At 41.1% G+C, this 21,912-nt stretch overlaps 1 protein-coding gene across 3 annotated transcripts in view; it reads left to right on the top strand.

The window, feature by feature from the left end:
• Positions 1–21,912, top strand: part of NEBL (nebulette) — a 395,085-nt gene that overhangs the window by 4,268 nt on the left and 368,905 nt on the right. The window lies entirely within an intron of this gene.

Here is a 21,912-nt window from a genome sequence, read left to right as displayed (position 1 = left end):
TGGGCCCCAAAAGGAAATGATTCTACTTATGAAAAAGAAACATCCCGTTGTTTTGTTTCATAGGTCTTAACCTTATTTTTAATACTCTCAACATACCTGTATAGAGTGTTTATAGATTTTTCTCTCTAAAATTTCTCATATGATTCCAGTACATTATTTTTAGTTGTAAGTTGAATTCTGAGGGTAGCATCCTAGGATTTTTGCCTCATTTTGAACCTGGTAGTCTACTTCATTGAGCAGATAAATAGGGGGAAATAGGAATTCATCCTTAGTGAATGAATGAGTAGACAGCTGATATTTAAAATTTAGCTTTAGGTTCATGTCGTATGCTAACTCTAGAAAATGGAGCCTGGCAAAGTTTTGGATTCTGTCTGCTAAGAGGGTTCTGGGCTTAAAGGTCCCTGCTGTCAGTCTGTAGTCTGCTAAGGATACGTGTTGCCATGTAAACTGGCTGGGCAGTATGGATTGCCCTCTGGGGATCCTGACTCATCGGCTCTAATTCACCTGGTGCATGTCAATCAGCTGCTCCCTGTGGTTGTGGCCAGAGGGCCGCCATAATTTCTCTGGGTCATTGGTAGAAAATTGATTCTCTTATGTATACTGCTACCAGAAAATGAAACATTTGCTTTCCATGTAATGCAATATTTTATCTGTACCTGGTTTGGTTCAGGAGTCAATGTATATACATGCTTAAATGAAAACAACTCTTCGTCTTCCCCTGTCACTTTTTATTGTGAAAATTTTCATACATGAAAAATAAGTAAAAGAATAATACAAGGAACATCTCTATCCCCTCCATTGACATTCAGCTATTATTAACATTTTGCCATGTTTGCTGCTTCATATTTTGATCTATCTAATTATATGTCCAAATATATATATATATTTTTGTTTGTTTGTTTTGTTTTTGTTTTTGTAGACGGAGTCTCACTCTGTAGCGCAGGCTGGAGTGCAGTGGCTCAATTTCAGTTCACTGCAAGCTCCGCCTCCTGGGTTCATGCCATTCTGCTGCCTCAGCCTCCCAAGTAGCTGGGACTAGAGGCGCCTGCCACCAAGCCCGGCTAATTTTTTGTATTTTTTAGTAGAGATAGGGTTTCACCATGTTAGCTAGGATGGTCTCGATCTCCTGACCTTGTGATCCACCCGCCTCAGCCTCCCAAAGTGCTGAGATTACAGGCATGAGCCACCGCGCCCGGCCACTGTTGAGCCATTTTCCATTTCATACATCAAGTTGGTTTCATACATCGTGACATTTCATCCCTAGAAACTACGTCACGCATGCACTAAGTCTAAGGACATTTTCTTCAAGAATCATAGAGCTTTTATTACACTTAAGAAAATTAACAAATGCATTATTATAACATCTTATATCCTGTCTAATTTTACATTTCCCCCATTGTCCTAAGAATGTTCTTTACAGTTTTTTTTTAAAAGCCAGGATCCAATCAGTGCTCATACTTTACATTTAGCTGTTATGAAAATGACAACTTTTGTTAGCTATTAGAGATTCAATATCAGTTATTCAAGTTCTGCTATTATTTCTACTGATTTACAGAATCTCTCACAGTTTTCAAGAAAAGGGCTTAAGTAGCATTTCTTATGAAAAAACATCCATAATTAAATGAAGAACCTTTAAAATAAATATTAAGAATATGCTTAAGAATTGGAAACCATGAACATAGACATTTGGAATTATTGTAAGAAAACATAAAGATTTCTTATTTTAATCGCTACCTGAGGGCATTCTTTAATGGAATGAAGTAGTGAGTGCTTCTTCAGTTTAAATATGTTGCTTGTTTATATTCTCATGTGTTTAGAGAAGAAACAAGTATTCTGTTTGCTTTCATGCAAAGGAGAACATGTATAAAATATAATTTACATGATATTTAAATTTTGATCTTTTGATAGAACGATCAAAGTATAGTACACACTAGATGTAAGATTGGGCGTAATACCCATTTTGCTCCTAACGCAGCAGTGCACACTATTAAAATATTTAAAAACAAACTGGTGTACTTGAGTGCGTGCCATATTTTCATAAGCTTTTATGTTTCATAAGCAGGCAATGGATTCTTTAGCACATTTGGGATTTTTTTCACCATGGAACTTGCAAAGAAATGAGGACTAGGCAAAATTGTTATCACTAAGAGGTGCCGAGAAAATAACACTTGATGATTAGACAAAAAACATAGCTAATATTTCTATGTGAATTTATATGCCAAGCTAAACTATAAACATTTTGCTACCCAGCAAGCCACACAATGAGTATAAACCCTATGACCATTTGTCAAATAAATTATTTAATTTGTTGTGTGTATAAGTCAAAATTGTATTTACTATGTCTTTTTAAAATATACATCGGTTCTTAAAATTTCTTGAGAGGTATTACCACTTAGAAGTAGCATTGCTAAGACTGACCAGCTAATGTGTTCTCACCAAATGTCAAGTTATATTAGGTCTGGGGTGCCACCAAGGGACGACGCAATAGTTTAACATGACCTTGCCAATAATTTCTCCAGAACATTGTTTCGGCTGAACATTATTCACAGACAAATTTGTGGGCTGAACATTTGTTCTGACCTGCCTACATTTACTATACCTTGTATCTTAGTCAAATGTATCTTTCATTATGGGGCTAAAAGAACACAAGTATCCAGTGAAGTATCTTTAGTGATCCAAGTAAGATTCCCTCTCATCAAAGAGTTTCACTTAACATGGTTTCCGAAGACTTTAAAAAATAAAACAGCAGGCGCTGAGTGTTGTGTTTACTTTCACTCTGCCTGTGTTCACATTCCCTCTCGTGAATATTTATTGACTTTCTACCGCCTGCAAGAGGCTGGGCTGGGTGCATCTCGTGACGAGTCACCCAGAACGGTCAGCACAGTTCTGCCGGCCCCTGTTGAGTGTGATTATCGAGGCCAGTGCTCCGCTGCCTCTCACGTACCATTTCGCTGCTGGTCACTCCTCATTAGTGCCTTTCCTAAGGGTAATCAGAGGACACAGAAGGAAATTAAATTGAAACCTGAGAGTATTCCCACCATCTATTTTCCTTATCTGTAGTTGGGCCTCCTGAATTTGGTTCTAGAACACTCCAAGGACTTGAGTTATCTCAAGGAGATTGATGAAATTCCTGCTATGAAGTTAGCTTTGATTACTAAACAATGTGTCACAAAGTACAACATGTTCTAATTGGAGTTTTGGAGCTAGATGGAGCTGGAGTTGAATCCTAGCTCCATCCTGGCCTACTGAGCAAGTCTCTGGATTGCCAAGCATCAGTGTCTTCATCTGTCAAATGGGCACAGTAATACTAAACCCACAGGGCTGTATGAGAAGTAACAAAACAACACTAGGATAGGCCGTAGCCTAGCTTCTGGCACATGGCAGACCTCCAGGAAACAGTAGTGTCCGTCTTTCCTCATTGGTACTTTTTTGAGGGGTGAAGAAAGAGTGGGGAAGAGAGAAGAGGAAGTACATCAATAAATGATAAGAACTCACTCACACCTATTAAAAGGTTTATACCAAAGTTTTTCGCACTATGGGCTGCTACCCATTAGAGAGTTGTAACCAGAATTGAAAGAAGGAAGAAAAGAGAATGAGAGAAGAGAAAACATCAGAATTCATTTAAGTACTGAAAAGAGGATTCTTTTGGCAAACTTTTTTTTCAGTGATACGGGTACATATGTGTACTGGATCATGATGTAGAAATTTTTTTTTTCTTTTCTTTTTTTTGAGACAGAGTCTCGCTCTGTCGCCCAGGCTGGAGTGCAGTGGCTTGATCTCGGCTCACTGCAAGCTCCGCCTCCCGGATTGACGCCATTCTCCTGCCTCAGCTTCCCGAGTAGCTGGGACTTCAGGCGCCCGCCACCACGCCCAGCTAATTTTTTGTATTTTTAGTAGAGACGGGGTTTCACCATGTTAGCCAGGATGGTCTCGATCTCCTGACCTCGCGATCCTCCCACATCTGCCTCCCAATAGAAAATATTTTTTATTGGAAGTGGTGATTGAAAGATATGAGAAACACTAGTTTAGTTCCATATTGTTAATGCTCCATACATCAGAGAGCATTGAAAGTTACCTGTAACGTACAATGACATGCAATAAGTTTGTGAATCATAACAGCCACGTTTCTGTTTGTGCCCATCACACCCGACCCCACACCTTTCCCTGGGGTTCAGTCCAACACAGTCACCACATAGGTCTCAGCTCAGCAGTAAGAGCCCACACCATCCTGTGCAGGAACCATGAGCTTATCTGTCTGTATCCTCCAAGGGATCTGTCCCATGTATCTGCATATCCCCCCAAGCCTGGCACGTAGACGAGATTGGGCACGTCCAGGGTGGTATGGCCGTAGATGAGCCTGGCATTTAGAAGGTACTTGATAATATTAGTCACCTCAGGGACTGCGAGGACTGTGTGTAGCCTCTGCTCTTAGCCCCCAGTTTAGGATAAGGCCCAGGCTAGTTTCTTTCGGGAAGGCAGACAGAGTTTGCATGATCCGGAAGAACTGGATTAGGATGAGGCTTTGAGGAGCCTGATCCGTGTGGACTGGTGACTAGGGTTCATTAAGCCTGAATTCCAAGGGATAATAAAGTATCCTGCTGTTGGGATAGTCTCACGTTTTCTGATCTGTAATGAACATAGTGGGAATATACTTTCACTACTTAGAGGTCTGGTTTCAAAATGTGACATCTTTCTAAAAACATTTCTTATGAATGCTCATTTATTTCCTTCTGGGTTAAACTGTAATCTATACAATGGGAAAATAATTCCCACCTACCAGGGACTTCATAGAGATTAAATGGGGAAATGTTTGTAAGCTTGAGCCCATCAAATAACACTTAAGGACCCAAATGTCAGTCCACTCTTTTACTTACAATAGTAAATGGAAAATTGTTGTCTCCTATTTCTCCCTTAAAGACAAGAGAAAAGGTCACATTGTTAAAAGTGACCGTTTCTATGGAAGGATATTGTGGCATGTTAGAGTTCTAGTTAGCATCCACTGCAATGTGCCCTGCCTGACTTTTTAGTTACATACCTCATGGAAAAAATTAAACCTTTGCCCCTTGACACAGTATCTGACGTGAGAGGATGACAGTTTTCTTTTTTCTTTTTTGGTTATAATTGGATGATTGAAAACAAAGGAAGGAGATACTTTGAGCCAATAAAAAGGTTCCAGTGCATATACAAAATGATCTGGTTCTCAGTCACCGTATTGGACCGTTGGCAACATCTAATGCATTTTGGTATCTTTTAAGTCATTGTAGGGAATCATATTTACAAACCACGCTCTGGGTTCTCTGTCCCATTTGAAATGTTTCTGACAGGTGCCTTTGATGTGTAAGTTCTGCCTGTTTATGATGATGTATTTATTATGGAATGATGTCAGATTAGAAAAGATTTTGAGATGAAGCCCAGCAGATCTCTCTTCAATCATGGTGAAATGCAAGGTTAATGCAAGATATAGATATGTGTGCTTAAAGGTATATTGATTATGTGTCAAGGGCCTGTGCAAGAGGACATTTCAGTGGGTCCTCTTTAAATGTTTTCAGACGAGTGCTTTACAGAGTGGTTCCTAGGACATCAGGGAGTAAGAGAGATACAGACATAGCCATGCATGACACCCTTGTCCTCAAGGGCTTAGAACTCCTTTAAGTCTCTAGAGGAAGGAGAAATCAATTACTTTTCTGTTCTGTTTCAGTTCTTATAGTTAGTGTTACTAGGAAGACCTTGGCTTTTAGCCTTAGGAGACCTTGGCTTTACCATGGAATCTAGAATAATATTTATGAGCTGAGTACCCAGAATGTTTTAGGAACTAAGTAAAATGATTATTATTGATTTCTTCCATGCTCAGGTTGGCTATTTGAATTCAGCAAAGTCCTGCTAATGGGTCTAACAGTTCTTCAGGCCTCTCTAGTCGAAACTAGATAGGGCACAGACCTAACCATGAAAACAGGAAGTTGTGAGAAGGACCAGGTTTAAGTGGCAATGATTGTTTCTTCCATCACTGGAAATCCCGTATTAATTTTATTTATAGTTAGCTGTGCATTTTTCTTAGCAGAGTCTTGGAGGGAGTTACTTCGCGTTTGACTTCTGTTTACTTTTTCACACTCTCTGTTGACTCATTCTTATTGAATTCTAGGAGGAGCCAGAAGAGAACTAGTTCGATGTGTGCATTCTTGAATAGCATCTGATCAATAACCAGACTGGTGGTCTGTTGTACTTCTGCATCAGCTCAGCGGTCTAAAAAGCCATTTGGATAAAAATCTTTGATTAGCACTCTGAGGCTCATTATCCATTAAAGGCAGGTGCAACCAAACACAGAGAACTTGGAGAAATAGGATGACTGAACTCAGCCAAGGGTCTATAGATCTGGGATGTGGAGCGGGAGTTAGATGGTTGCCTGCCAATGTTGAATTTGGTTTTTAAATATGACTCTGTATCCATTAATTGATCCAGAGTGTGAATTCCAGCAAATTCAGGCAACGCATGGGAGTGGCAAGAACACTGCAGCAAACGCATACCTCAGTGCAGAAAGACGTGCCCTGTAAGTAGATGTATTCTTGATGGCCTGTTTGGATAACCTGCACTGTCTTCTCCTGCCTACTCTCCCCACTATCTGCCGAGTCTCCTGAGCTTCATGCATTTCCTGCCACCACAGTTATTTTCTGAAAACTTGGTTCTGAGTATACTACTCTCTTGCTCAAACACCTGTGATGGCTCCCTATTGCTTATAGGAAAAAAAATTGGGTTTCTAGCAGACGTTCAGAGCCTTTCACAATCTACCTTCCTCTATCCACTTCCATTTACCCTCCTTCTCTCCAGCCACACTGGGCTGCTAGCTTTGAATCCTTCACCAACTTTCTTAACCGAAGCCTCAGTATCCTCGTCTGTAAAATGGGTATAATAGACTCTACCTCTTAGGATTAAGGATTCATTGGAATATCCAATCTAATAATGAGCTTAGCAGAGTTTCAGGCACATGGTAAGGAATTAATAAAATTTAGATATATTTGTAATTTTCCTCATTATTAACTAGACACAGTGATTTGACCCTTTACTCATGCTGTTCTTATGCCCTCTGACATTGGAGTGACTTTGATCCTTAAGGCACATCTGTAAGGCTATGCCTACCTTTGTGAAGATATTCTGAATCTCTCAATTACTGAACTCTTTCTTTGTGCATCCATTGTACTTTTTATGCCTCAATTATATCACCTATCAAAGAGCCTGCTTTGTACGATGGTCGTGTTTGTCTTCCCATTTGAGTTGGTTTCCTGCTGAAATTGGACCATAGATATTCTCAGCCTGGAGTGGGAGGTGAGTTGGGGTAGGCGAGGTCAAGTCAGCCTGCAAGAGCTTTGCTCCTTGAAGGGACTACTTTACTTTTTAAAGAGCAAGTGTGTAAGGAATTGAGAATGGGTGTTACAATACCGCAATGCAATTCTGATGCCAACCATGTGGAGTTAGCATCAACTCTGCAAGTGAAGGGCACAGACCCCAACAAAATTGCTCTCACTTCAAGCCCAGGAGTCCCTAGGTCACCTACAGTTTGGATCAACTGGCTGCAAATTTGAGAGTTCCCACAACCCCCTCAGATTTGATAATTAGCTGGAACAATTCACAGGGCTCAGGACAGTGCTCTACTTAAGATGATTGTTTTAGCATAACAGATACAAATCAAGACTAGCCAGATGAAGAGACACTTAGGGCAAAGTTTGAGAGGATCCTGGATATGGGGCTTCCCTGTCCTTGCTCTGTGGGATCAATATGTGTTTTCTTCCTGGCACGTTGATGCAATCATCAACCAATCTTTGGTATCCAGAGTTTTTATTGGGGTTTCATTATGTAGGCATGATTGATTGACTCATTGGTGATGTGATTGTTCAATCTCCAGCCCCCTCTCTTCCCTGGAAAAGGTCAGCTGATCTCATCCGGCTCAAAGCCCCAAACCTCTAATCCCAGAGTTGGTTTTTCTGGTGCACTGAGCCACCTTGATCACATCCCCTTAGATACGGTCCAAGGAGCTCATGAATAACAAAGACATTCCAATTACTTGGGAAATTTCAAGTATTTAGAGTATGCCTCCCAGGAACCAGGGACAAAGGCCATTCAAATTCTTTATTATACAACAGGCATGCTTCACACTGTCGCCATCAAAGCTACCTTTGATGGGTTGCCTCTTTACATCCTGAGCCTTCCTATTCCATCAGGACATGAATGAGGGCATAAAATCCACCATCCCCAGTCAGTCAATAGAAGTTGGGGAAGATTAGAAATAGTTTGCTGCCTGTGAACAGGAGCAGGGGGTGGGGGGGTCACTAATTATGGGCGGACTCTTAATATAACTCTCTAGATTTTGTTTTTATTGATACACGAGTCTGTCCTATTGGCAAATTACATTCTTGAGGTCAGGAATTGTCTAATTGCCTTTGTCTACACAGCACACGTGCTGTGTGCTCAGAAATTGTAACTCTGTTGGAACAGATTGCCCATCTAGCTTTGTTGGGGGCATGGTGAGTTCTTTTGGCTGTCTGAGTGATACAGCTTAGCCTTATTCTAGGCATTCCCAGCCAAGAAAGCTGACTCAATGAGAAGGAATAGAGGACGAGTGTGGTGGCTCAAGACTGTAATCCCAGCACTGTGGGAGGCTGAAGCAGGAGAATCACTTGAGGTCAGGAGTTCAAGACCAGCCTGGGCAACATAGCAAGACCCTGTCTCTAATAAAAAATAACAAAAAATAAAAATAAAAATGAAAGAGAAGCAATAGACATATCTTTCTATAAGGATCTGTGTGGCGATCCTAGCTGTTGCTGGCCATGCTTGGACTGATAATGCACATGAGCAGTAGCGAACACTTCCTCTGTTTAGGTGAAATATTGAAATTTGTAGCTGGATTACGGGTCACTGACATGCAACGGAACAAATGATGACAAGAATAATGTCTACAAAGGTAGTTTATAAAAATCACTTTGTTATGACTCTGTTTTTCAAAGTCTTAGGAGTGAACCATGTGTTTGAGACATCAGACCATATACACATTTACTTGCATATCATGTTTTTTTTTTCCCCCTGAAAATAAGTTTGATGGCTTCATTTCCTGAAACTAAATTTAATCAGGGATTAATGGTCAATTCCTGATGAATAAAAGGTCTTAACAGGCTCTTGTGGAAGGATCTTCTTTTCTCAAGTGATTTTTCTTCAATGTTCTGCCTTTTCTCCCACATTTCCGGAACTTTAAAAATAACTCTGTAGGATCAGTGCTTCTCCCCCAACCCACCCTCCCCAACCCCACTATCTCTCCATTTCTCTTTCTCTCTGTTTGAAGTCTTTTCTGTTGCCAGTGACGTAGTTCTCTGATTCTCTTAACGTTAAGGGGAATTCTATTTAAAAATTTCTAGATGCTTAAGGCACGTAATAATTAAGGGTTATTCCTATCAGGAATAGAAACACCATATTAGAACAGTTCTTCCTCAGAGGCTACTAAAGAAAGAAAATTCTGTTTAGAGGGTTTGCCTCTGTGGTCTTTTTTTAAAACGGCAGTTATGTAATGTCAGGTTTAATTGGCTGGGAGTCAGGAAGCTGGCTTATTTGTGCACCTCTTGTGTCATATATACCTGCAGGGCTGAGTGGCCCGTAAAAAGCACTCAAGATTTGCACATGGGAGCTGCTGCCCAGGAAGTGTCCTGCAGAATGGCAGTTTGGCAGACGTTGAAAGAAAAGCATATTAGTTTTTTTTTCTTTGTACAGTGATGAGTATATAACAGGGACTGAATAAATATGTGTTGATTGACTGTAAAAGAACCTTTACTCTGAATGGGAGACAGCAGTCGCTGATCAGATAGCAAGCTTCCCAAGTCTGGCTTCTTTCTCTGGGTCTATACTGGTGGGTCAGGAACAATTGTTACCGAGGATTTAAAAATTAATTCCCTAGCAGGAGAAAACAGGTGGTAACATAAAAGAAGTCCCTGAATGGAGGAAGGATCAAGTAATTCTCAGAAGAGACCAGCAGGGGAATGTTTATGACCTCACCTGTCTGTACCAGTGCATAGACACATTAGGAGATACATAAGATCCAGGAGCTTTGCCAACGTGGGATGGGGACAGGCTGATGATTAAATTGTGACAGTGGAGAGGCTTGGTATGCTAAAAGAGAAACATATCTAGGAGGTGAATCCATGAATAGAAAGAATCTTGAAGGTGAAAAGATGATGGAGAACATTTGAGTGAGAAGGAAAAGAAGGGAAACAGGTGGCCCCGCTGCAGGGCAGACCATGTGCCTCTTGTCCAGGTTGGAAATATCATGGAGGCTTTTTCAGTGAACTATCTGCTGAAGGTTTAAGAGAGAATACCAGTTGGTTTCTTGCTTTGCTTTTGTGGACAACGTCACTGCTTTCAAGCTGCTTTGCGCTTAATTTGGGAAAGAATTGGTCGATGGGGTAGCAGTTGTGAGGACTTTAGAACAAGTAGTTTCTGTTATGTTGAAGTTCACGAGAGCAAAAGAAGGAGTCACACCACACCTAGCCTTTTAAGAAAGCCTTCAAACGGTGTAGGGGAAGAAGGAAAGGCTGTGCTTGTCCAAGAAATCTTAGATTCTCAGAAACTCTAAGATAAACAATGTGTGCCATACCCCTGTGACTGGTCTAGTCATTAGCTCACAGTTAGCTTTTAATAAAGATTTGCTGAATAAACAGAAGAAGGAATAAGAAAAAAAGGTGGCTCAAGTGAGATAGAAGACTTTGAAAAATAAAATCCTGATTGAAAAAGTGTTAATTATTTCAGAGAGAGAAAGGGGGAATACATCTTTAAAAAAAGGGTGGAGGAAAAGCATCATAGGACATACCTTGGGAGCTTTCTAAACTCAGATTAGCCTAACACACAGTTTAAAAGATGGATCACTGAGTGTTCAAAGATGGCAGACACAGTAAGAACGGGATCAGAAAAGCTCAAAACCATGGCTTGTGACAATTCTAAAGACAAAGTGGGTTTCAAAAGCACTTATATTCTAAGAAAAAAGTGGAACCCCGGCTTGGGGAGGATAATTGTGATAATAAACGATGACAGAAAAAAATCCTATTTAGCTTTTATGCAATTCCTATTTAGCTTTTATCCTTTCAACTGAGAAGAACAGATTTACAACTAGAAAAGATCCAAAACATCATTAAGAAATTAAAGTAAAAGTTAGGAGAGCCAGTAGTCAGACATCAAGTCGTTTTGCGTTGGGTTAAAGAAATTGGAATCTGTCCATCCAGAGGGTGGCATCTTAGGGACCTGAGAAAACCCTGTAGATGTGGTCCTGGAACTGAAACACTGGAATCATGTCCCTTAGCAGTGACAGTGGATGTGGTGGGGGAGTGAAGGGACCATTCCCTTCTGGGGCTGACGTTGAGTTACTTTGCCTCACCGTCCCTCGGTTTCCTCACCTACAAAATGGTGATGTTGTCTCAGTTATCCCACCTGCAAAATGGGCATTCTGTGTCTCAGTTGCTGATAATAATAGTATTTGCTACCTCTTCTGGTTACTGCAAGGATAAATAAGATAATCTATGTAAATAGTTGACATAGAGTAGACACTGTATAAATGTTGGCTATTATTACTATTGCCTATTCTCTTTGAGAAATTGTCAGCAAAAGAAAGCTTTGGGAATGGGAAAACATCCCAAGTTTTAGAAAGGGGAAGAGACAGATTGTAGAAATTACAGCCTAGTTAACGTGACATTAATTCCTGGCAAAATCCTCACATGGATGAGTGCAGAATGGTTTGTAAAGACTTCAAAATAAAAAGTCCTCCTAGGTTCTGTCATAGTTTTCTAGGCTTGCTGTGACAAAGTACCATAAACGGGGTGTCTTAAATAACAGAAATTTGTTCTCTCACAGTTCTAGAGACTAAAAGTCCGAAATCAAGGTGTCTGTAGGGTTGGTTTCTTCTGGGGTCTGTGAGGGAAGACTCTGTTTCAGGCCCCTGTCCTTGGCTTATGTTGAATAGATGGCCAGCCTTCTTCTCCCTGTGTCTTCACATCAACTTCCCTTCATGTGTGTCTGTGTCCTAATCTCGTTTTCTAAGGACACCAGCCATCTTGTATTAGGGCCCACACCTATGACCTCATTCTCACTTGATTACCTCAGCAAAGACCCTATCTCCAAATAAGGTCACATTCCAAGGTCTGTGGGGTTAGGATTCTAACACACTTTTTGGACTCCAATACATATACAATTCAACTCCAACAGGTTCACTAAGAAAAGTCAAGCAGAGCAAAATTAACTGTGTTTTTGATGCTAGAGAAGAAAGGAAATACATACACAGTGAACTGAAGAATTTTATAAAACAAATTCAATGCTGTTAATTGTTTTTTATTTTTTGAGATGGAATCTTGCTCTGTCACCCAGGCTAGAGTACAGTAGCACCATCTCGGCTCACTGCATCCTCTGCTTCCCAGGCTCAAGTGATCCTCCCACCTCAGCCTCCTGAGTAGCTGGGACTTTCAGGCACGTGCCACCATACCCAGCCAATTTTTTGTATTTTTGGTAGAGACGGGTTTCACCATGTTGCCCAGGCTGGTCTTGAACTCCTGATCTCACGTGATCCACCCACCTCGGCCTCCCAAAGTGCTGGGATTACAGACATGAGCCTCTGCACCTGGCTTCAATGCTGTTAATTTTTTGTATATCAATGACACCTTAATAAAGCTTATAAAAGATCAGTGTCAAAAAAAAAGTGAAGGAATAATGGAGACTTTTTCTGAATTACGAGTTGACCACAGTGTCTATTTCTTCCTTTGACATGCATATCTTCGTGATTTCACTAATATTTTCAAGGAGTAATAACCTTCTCTTCTTTCACCCAGGACCTTTACTTTGTGACATTATGTGCTTTGTAAGCTTGTAAAACAATTAGAAAATTGTTCTCTGATAGATTGTTCTTGCTTGTAGGAGAATGGTATTGAAATATTCATAAGGAAAAGAATTTCAGTTTCAAATGGCAAGAAGAAATATGGTTTAAAATTTTATAGAAAATGACATAGTTCTTGTTTTATTTTAAAAAGAAGGGGGAAAAACTCCTGATTGTGACCTTGGCTGTAGTTCATTGTAGAGATTCTAGTGTGGAGATTTATAATCTTAATATTCCTACGATTTAGGATTTATATTTCAATTTCAGAATTTAATTATTAATTTTCTCATGAAAGTTTCTCAGATAGCTTCACTTTCTTAAAACTTCTTTTATTATTTTATTAAGCAATGAAGGATTGTATCTGTGTTTCAAGAGTGAGTGAAATAGACTTTTGTAATTGCCATTTTTTATATATAAGTAATGGGCTCCTAAAAAAAAAAAAGCACGAAGGCAGCATAGTTATGTCCTGTGATAAGAAATGGGTTGGTCTTGCTTTGTTTCCAGTAGACATGCTCCCTGGTTAGCCTATTCTCCCAAGTGAACTTTATTACCTGATAGAAAGCTTATCCATCAATTGAATTAATGTGTGTTTTGAAAACACCATTCTTCTTCCATGTTTGCTCCTGACTTTGAAAACGAATCCCAAACACACTGCTCTCTTTTCCTCCTCATAATCAGATCTTAGCTTTCAATGCCTCCTAAATACTGTTGAGTTAATTTTTTGATAACTCTTTGTCCATTTGTACAAAAGCACATTTGTACTTTTTTGCCCCGTGCTTATAACCACACCAAAAAGATGCCAAATGGAAAACTCTCCTGGTCTTTAAAGAAAGGGCAAAGCTACTTCTCGCAAACTACATGAATAGAATGACCATGTGATAGTGCTTTTCCAACACACCTCCCTTGCCCAGTCAGTTTTCTCTCTGGAACCAGGTAATGTTTTCCCTATTTCACTCTTCTGGTCTTTTCAAGTGTGTCAATTGTTTGAGCTGTAGCAATGCAGTGATTACCAGTGATTACTTGGGTTTTGAATGTGAGTTTGAAAGTTGAAATGTTACCTTATTATAGGCACAGTACTCAAGATTTCCAAAGTACTTGTGTATAAAGTGAAATGAATCAGACACAGAAAGAGAAACACTGTATGTTATCACTTATCTGTGGGATCTAAAAATCCAAACAATTGGACTCATGGAGCTAGAGAGTAAAAGGATGGTTACCAGAAGCTGGGAAGGTTAGTGGGAGGGTGGTGAGGAGGTGGGGATGTTAATGGGTACCAAAAAAATAGTTAGAATGAATAAGACCTGGTATTTGATAGCACAACAAGGTGATTATAGTCAATAATAATTTAATTGTACATTTAAAAATAACTAATAGAATATAATCGGATTGTTTGTAACTCAAAGGATAGATGCTTGAGGGGATGGATACCCCGTTTTCCATGATGTGATTACTAAAAAATTTTTTTGTGTGTGTGAGGGAGTCTTGCTCTGTCGCCGAGGCTGGAGTGCAGTGGCGAGATCTCAGCTCACTGCAACCTCTGCCTCCTGGGTTCAAGCAATTCTCCTCCCTCAGCCTCTGGAGTAGCTGGGATTACAGGTGTGCACCATCACCCCTGGCTAATTTTTGTATTTGTAGTAGATATGGGGTTTCACCATGTTGGCCAGGCTGGTCTCGAACTCCTGACCTCGTGATCCACCCACCTCGGCCTCCCAAAGTGCTGGGATTACAGGCGTGAGCCACCACGCCTGGCCCATGATGTGATTATTATGCATTGTATGCCTGTATCAAAACATCTCATGTGCCCCACAAGTATATACACCTACTATACACCCACAAAGGTTAAAATAAAAAAATTCAAAAAGTACTCCTATATATATTTCAAATTGGAATGCATTTTCAAATTATTTTAGATTTTGTGTAAGATTTGGATTTGGAGTAAGAGTTAATAAAGGCAATAAAGAGACTCCAGGCTGTGAAGATTTATTTTACAATGTTGATAATTGAGGAAAGTGCACATCCAGCATCTCTTTAGCATTTTGGATAATGTGGAGAGTTTGTGCTGCTGGTTTTGAGTGCTGTGCTACCTTTCCCATATTCTGTTTCATATTGTGAATTTCTAGACACAGGTGTTATTGAGACCCACGAGCACAAAGTCATGAAAATTTAATGTTATAGCTTGTTTACATTGTGGATCACTTTTTATTTATTTATTTTTTTTTGAGGCAGAGTCTCACTCTGTCACTCAGGATGGAGTGCAGTGGCGCGATTTCAGCTCATTGCAACCTCCACCTCCCAGGTTCAAGTGATTCTCCTGCCTCAGCCTCCCGAGTAGCTGCGACTACAGGCACATGCCACCATGCTTGGCTAATTTTTGTATTTTTAGTAGAGAGAGGGTTTCACCATGTTGATCAGGTTGGTCTCGAACTCCTGACCTCAGGTGATCTTTCTGCTTCGGCCTTCCGAAGTGCTGGGGTTACAGATGTGAGCCACTGTGCCCAGCCAGTGGCTCACTTTTAAATATGACTTTAGTGTTTGCTTTAAAGACAATTTATTCTCTGTATGGTATTAATAATATGAGAAGTTCCTCTCTGAACTGGAGAATCATTCTCTTTATGATTAAGCCAATTTTTAGGAAACAGTTTCCCGAAAACACTGAATCAGGTGGAATAGATTTCTGAAAAATATCCATATCATGTCTGTGTTCATTATGAACTTTTCTGTTTTGCCCATTCTATTTTGTTCATGTGGTCTTATTTCATTTTGCATCATTTAACAAATATAACGAGGTCCTACATCTTACTTTTAAGATGTAAAGACTTACATTTATTTCTGTATATACTTTGATTTTAAGAACTTAATTTATGGCTGGGCGTGGTGGCTCACGCCTGTAACCCCAGCACTTTGGGAGGCTGAGGAGGGAGGATCACGAGGTCAGGAGTTCGAGACCAGCCTGACCAACATGCTGAAACCCCGTCTGTACTGAAAATACAAAAATTAGCTGGTTGTGGTGGTGTGCATCTGTAATCCCAGCTACTCAGGAGGCTAAGGCAGGAGAATCACTTGAACCCTGGGGGTGAAGGTTGCAGTGAGCTGAGATTGCGTCATTGTACTTCAGCCTGGGAGATACAGTGAGACTCCGTCTCAAAATTAATATATATATATATATTTGTTTGTTTGTTTGTTTTGTTTTAATATATATATAAAAAAATTAGCCAGGTGTAGTGGTGGGCGCCTGTAATCTCAGCTATTCAGGAGGCTGAGGAGGCTGAGGAGGCTGAGGCGGGAGAATCACTTGAACCCGGGAGGCGGAGGTTGCAGTGAGCTGAGATCTCACCATTGCACTCCAGCCTGGATGACAGAGCAAAACTCCATCTTAAAAAAAAAATTAATTTATAATACAAGGGCCTTTGCAGCCTTGCTGTATAGTGTGGGCATTAAGAGCCAGACTTATTTCCTTTTGAGCTCTAGATCCACATGGGGAATCACTTCATCTCTCCAACCTCAATTTCATTATCTGTGAAATGGGAGATAATATTGAATAATAGCATCTACTGCCAAGAGTTGTTGAGAGGTTTACATGAGATAATGCATATAAAGTGCCTGACCCATAAATATTACCTATTTTCACGGTCATTGCACATTTGTGAGCTAGAAGGCTCGTGATGTGGGGTGGACAATTTTGGCCTAGGAGACTGGAGTTTCTCAGCCAGATAAAATCCACCAAGTCTGAAAAGGGAGGTTGAGACCAAGGAGACCAAGACTTCGGTTCTAAGTACATAAGGTGGTGCTGGTTTTCTGTGGGGTTATTCTATTATTCATGTTGCTACAAACAAGGAAATTGATGTACAGTTGTTTTTTTCAAGGTCACTCTTTAGAAGAATAAAGAAGGAAAATAGTGCAGTCATTGGATTTCTGGACTACAGCTTGACTCATTAGTCTTTCTTTTCTCTCCAAACAGAAAGTTAAATTACTGTTCTGAGGTTCTTAAATTCAGAGTGGAGTTTGTGCTTGAACCAAGTATAATATTACTTGATGTACAATTGGGCAGAATAGTTAGAAGTTCGGATGAAATTTTATCCTCTTCCTGTTTCTTTTTGGCTTTTGTTGCTCTGGATTTTTTTTTTTCTTTTTTCTTGGACAGGGTCTTGCTCTGTTTCCTAGGCTGGAGTGCAGTAGCATAATCATAGCTCACTGTAACCTTGAACTCCTGGGCTCAGGTGATCCTCCCATTTCAGTGTCCCGCGGATTTATGCTGAGGTTTGTCAATGTTGGATACTATTGTCCTTGTAGCCTGTGATGTGAGGAATAGCCCAGGGGCATTGTATAACTTTGGGAAATGGAGGTGGGGAGATGCTCATTGGATGCCTTTGGAATTCTTCGGACTAACGGATTTAAAATATTACACTGGCATCACTGTCCTTGGGGTCCAATCTATGAGATTCATTGATGATCATTGGAAGTCAGGGGGTGGCCAGACAGATGAGCCCGAAAGAGAATCCATCATGGATTGAGCTGTGTTGGGTGGAAGTAAGATCAGACTTGACTCCGCCTGCATTCCTCGCAGGCCCTGGAAGGCTTGCCTTCTCTGTCCCATTTCTGGATAGCGGAAATGCACTCACTCCTTCATTTATTATTCAGTAATGATGTAATCCATTTGTTCATTTACTTAATATTGAAAGAGCCTGTCCTACGAACCAGGCGCTGTTCTAAGTACTTGGAATGTGGCAGTGAGCAAAGTAGAGGAAAATTCCTGCCCTCGTGGAGCTTCTTAGTGGAAAGAGGCAGACAAAACCCAAAACCAAACAATCAGTAAAATATTAGAAACGGATATGTTCTATAGAGAAAAATCGAGCAGGGGAAGAGATAAGTTTCACTAGGTTGGGCAGGAGGTTGGAGGAGAGTTTGCAATTTTGCATAAGTTGGTCAGGGAAGTCTAGTTTTCACATTGGAGCAAAACCTGGTATAGGCAAGGGAATAGCAAGGGCACGGAGTGAACCTGGGGCATGTGGGAAAAGCAATCCAGGCAGGAAGCCTGTGTGGAAGGGAGGAAGGGGCATGGGGACGGTGGGGACCCTACAAGGCCTGTAAACCATTACAGGGACTGCAGAATCTGGGCAGCTCTGACTAAGGGGGCAGTTGCTGGGGTGTTGAGCAGAGGAGTGACGTGATGTGTGATTTAGGTTTTAAGTTTTTTTTCACTTTGGCTGGCTGTAAAAATAAAGCACTAATGGGCTAGAAAAGGACTTTTGTCTGTGTGCGCTCGTGCTAAAGGGACAGTCACATGTTTACTGTAATGATATCCCATTGGGTGTAAACAAGAGTGCATTTTGTCATTAAAATGAGCCAAGAGTTATCATGAAGCCATGGTCCTTGAGGGAGTTGGGCCCCCTGGAAGTTTCACCACATGAGTGGGGACGCAGGAGGATTCTGTCATCATCAGTGACAAAGTCATGACTGTTGACTGAAGCAGGGTGAATTACATGGTGTGCATTGCTATATGTGCAAATACATATCTTTTGTTTCCTGAATATAATTTTGGCCTAGATTGCTTTAAATGGAACTTGGAAAAATCCTGCAGAAGAATTGAGTCTTGTTTGTTTCTCCAAAAATGACTTCAGTTCCTTTCTTTGCTCTCCCTCATTTCATCCTTCCCATCTCTGCCTTTCAGTGATGCTCAGAGGTCAGGGAATTGCCCCAACAGTCTATATATTTCTGAGTGGTGGTCATTAATTTTCCTTGGCTTGGCCGAGGAAACATTCCTCTCACCTCTTTTGAGCATCGAGCACCACCTTAGTGTGAATGAGTTTTGACAACGGAACCTTGTTCTTCAGCCAGGGTTGAAGAAGTTGGTGAAATTCCACTTCCTATTAATTTTCTTGTACAATTTGGACACCTAGGAAAACATCTGAAGAAAGTTTTCATTTTGTGAGCTCATAATAAATGCCATAACATGGTGTGCCAGGCTGTTGGCTTCGGGTGTGACTTTTGTACAGAAGGTGTGCAAAGAATGATTACTATAAAGATTAATTAGGAACATGTAATGATTCTGTCTTTTAAACTTTTGAAACATGGAAATGGATTTACACAGATAATAATTCTGAAGTTTTCACATCTCATTTTTATATTTGCCAAACAACCCCACGAGTTTCTTTTCCTGGCAGTGCAAATGTTTGGAGATATATTGTATGTTCTTCAGCACATGTGACTTCATGTTTTTCTTCACATATTGTAGTTGTGCAAGCCCGTGGTTGGAGCCTCACTGGGTAGACTCCCAGCCATCATTTCAGCTTTAATTGGTTATAAAATATTAGCAGGAAGGCAAAGTTATTTTACACCAAAGTGACTTTTTTGGGAAGTAGCAAATTAAATTTTATGGTAGCAGCTGTTCTGAGCAGAATTTGTCGGAAAGTTGATGAGAAGCGAAAGCTTCCAACAGTTCGATATAAATCCTTAGTTTAAAAAAGATGCAAGCCGCACATAAATGAGGCTATGGAAGTAGAGAAAAATATTTTTGGTCCATATTTTATTTATTTATTTTGTAAATAATTTAAAAGTGAGGCCTTCGTTATTTCATACTTCAGTCTTAGTCTTTCAAAAATAATCGTTGCTCTGATTTTGCAATGGGAGCCTTTATTTAGTTTAGAAGTCAATAATAATATGCTAAAAAAGGAACATAACTTAAGTAGAGAACCTCCCTAAGGGGAGAGTTCTGAGTGGAAAAAACACAAACTGTTTTTCCTCTGCTTTTACCCCACAGCAATCAACACAGAAGAATTCTGTGACCAGATGTGTGAGGGATTTTCCCACACATACCAAGCAAGTGATCAGTTCTGCAGTGGACATCAGCTGGGTGTCCTCTAATTCAATTCCAACCCTATCTACCTGGAGATAGCACCAGATCCCACAGGTTGAGGGCTCAGTCCTACAAGACCGCCCCCGTCACCCACTTCCAATGCCAATCGCAAGCTCCAGTTGGCTTTATCTGTGCTTGTGACCAACGGGCTATTAATCAGAGTTCCCACACCTCTCTCCTTGGGTTCTATTAATTTGCTAGAGTGGCTCACAGAACTCAGGGAGACCCTTACTTATGTTTACTGGTTTATCAGAAAGACTTACAGGTCAGGCGCGATGGCTCATGCCTATAATCCCAGCACTTTAGGAAGCCAAGACAGGCGGATCACTTGAGGTCTGGAGTTTGAGACAAGCCTGGCCAACATGGTGAAACCCCGTATCTACTAAAAATATAAAAATTATCTGGGTGTGGTGGCAGGCACCTGTAGTCCCAGCTACTCAGGAGGCTGAGGTGAGAGAATCGCTTGAACCCAGGAGGCGGAGGTTGCAGTGAGCTGAGATTGCACCACTGTACTCCAGCTTGGGTGACAGAGACAGACTCTGTCTCAAAAAGAAAAAAAAAGAAAGACTATTGCAAAGGATACCGATGAGGAGGTGTGTAAGGTGAGGAAGGGTTACAGAGCTTCCATGCCCTCCCCTGCTGCACCCCCTCCAGGAACAGCTGTCCAGAAGTTCTCACTACCATGTTCTCTCGGGCCTTTTTGGGACGCTTCACCGGATAGGTGTGACTGAAGCGTGGACACCCATGGAGAAATGTGATTAGACACAGAGGGAATGATCTAATCCTAACAGACGAGTGGGGAAACCCAGCCAGTCCCGTCCTTTCAGGTTCGTCTTGGGCTCTCTGTGCAGGATTCCTTCCTCCTGGGTATGGGGCAGGACGCCTTCTGAAATGGGGGTCTTGTGACCCACAATCAGACAATGGACATCAGAGAATTTCTTTATGGAAAGGTAGGGGAAGGTGAGAGCATATTTTTCGTTTCTATGGCCTGTCTTGGGGAGAAAAAGGAGCAGACAAAAGGAGGGCAGGGGCCGGGTGTGGTGGCTCACACCTGTAATCCCAGCACTTAGGGAGGCTGAGGCGGGTGCATCACTTGAGGTCAGGAGATTGAGACCATCCTGGCCAACATGGTGAAACCCTGTCTCTACCACAAATACAAAAATTAGCTGGGCGTGGTGGTATGTGCCTGTAGTCTCAGCTACTCAGGAGGCTGAGGCAGGCCAGTCGCTTCCACGCAGGAGGTGGAAGTTGCAGTGAGCTGAGATCACGCCACTGCACTCCAGCCCGGCAACAGAGTGAGACTCTGTCTAAAAAACAAAAACAAAAACAAAAACAAAACAACAACAACAACAACAACAAAGGAGGGCAGGATAAAACTCTGCCTGAGAGGTTCTGTTTTCTGAGGCCTAAAGAATCCCAACATTCTACCACAGGGCTGTCTTTCACCTTCATCACTGATGCTATTCCAAACCTGCTTTGGGAACCACGGACCAAAGTCCACATACTTTAACAGAAGAGATACTTATTGTTTCAGTCACTTAGGACATAACAAGTGTCCTGGGAGTGATGAGCCATGAACGTGGATGGAAACCAATGTACATGTTTCATAATATCACAGGAGTATACTGGATAAATCATTTGAGAAGAAGCTGGGACATTTGCACGTGTTATTCCCTTTCTGGAACTTTCTCCCACCACACATCTTTGTCTTGTTGATGACTTTTTGTCCTTTAGGCCTCAACTGTCAACAGGGATGCCTTTTCTGGTCTGGCTAGTGCTCTCTACTGTAAATTCTTCTAGCCTCATGTAGTTGTTCTTAGCACTCATTTTATATTTATTTGAGTAATCCTTCATCCTGTGAACTCCATAAGATAAAGAAGAGTTCCGTTATTTTTTCTGGACATTATTGTATCATCACTGCCTAAAAACAATGCTTGGCATGGTGATAAATATCTGTGATTGATAAATATTTGTTTCATGAAGGAACCTGTGAGTGAATTGAATTTGGTTGGCAACAGGAAGGCCAGTACAAAGATTCCTGCCTGCAGCCTCAAGTCCAAATGCTGAAGGAACCGGGTAGCTAAGGTAAATGGGTGAAGCAGACTGTGAGGAACATGAGTTGCTCTGGGCAACCAGATAGAATGTTCTGGACAGGTGCTCGCTTGGTGGATGT

This window comes from Gorilla gorilla, chromosome 8 (assembly GCF_029281585.2).
Source record: "Gorilla gorilla gorilla isolate KB3781 chromosome 8, NHGRI_mGorGor1-v2.1_pri, whole genome shotgun sequence".
Classification (NCBI taxonomy): domain Eukaryota; kingdom Metazoa; phylum Chordata; class Mammalia; order Primates; family Hominidae; genus Gorilla; species Gorilla gorilla.
This window is presented reverse-complemented; position numbering and strand designations above follow the sequence as displayed.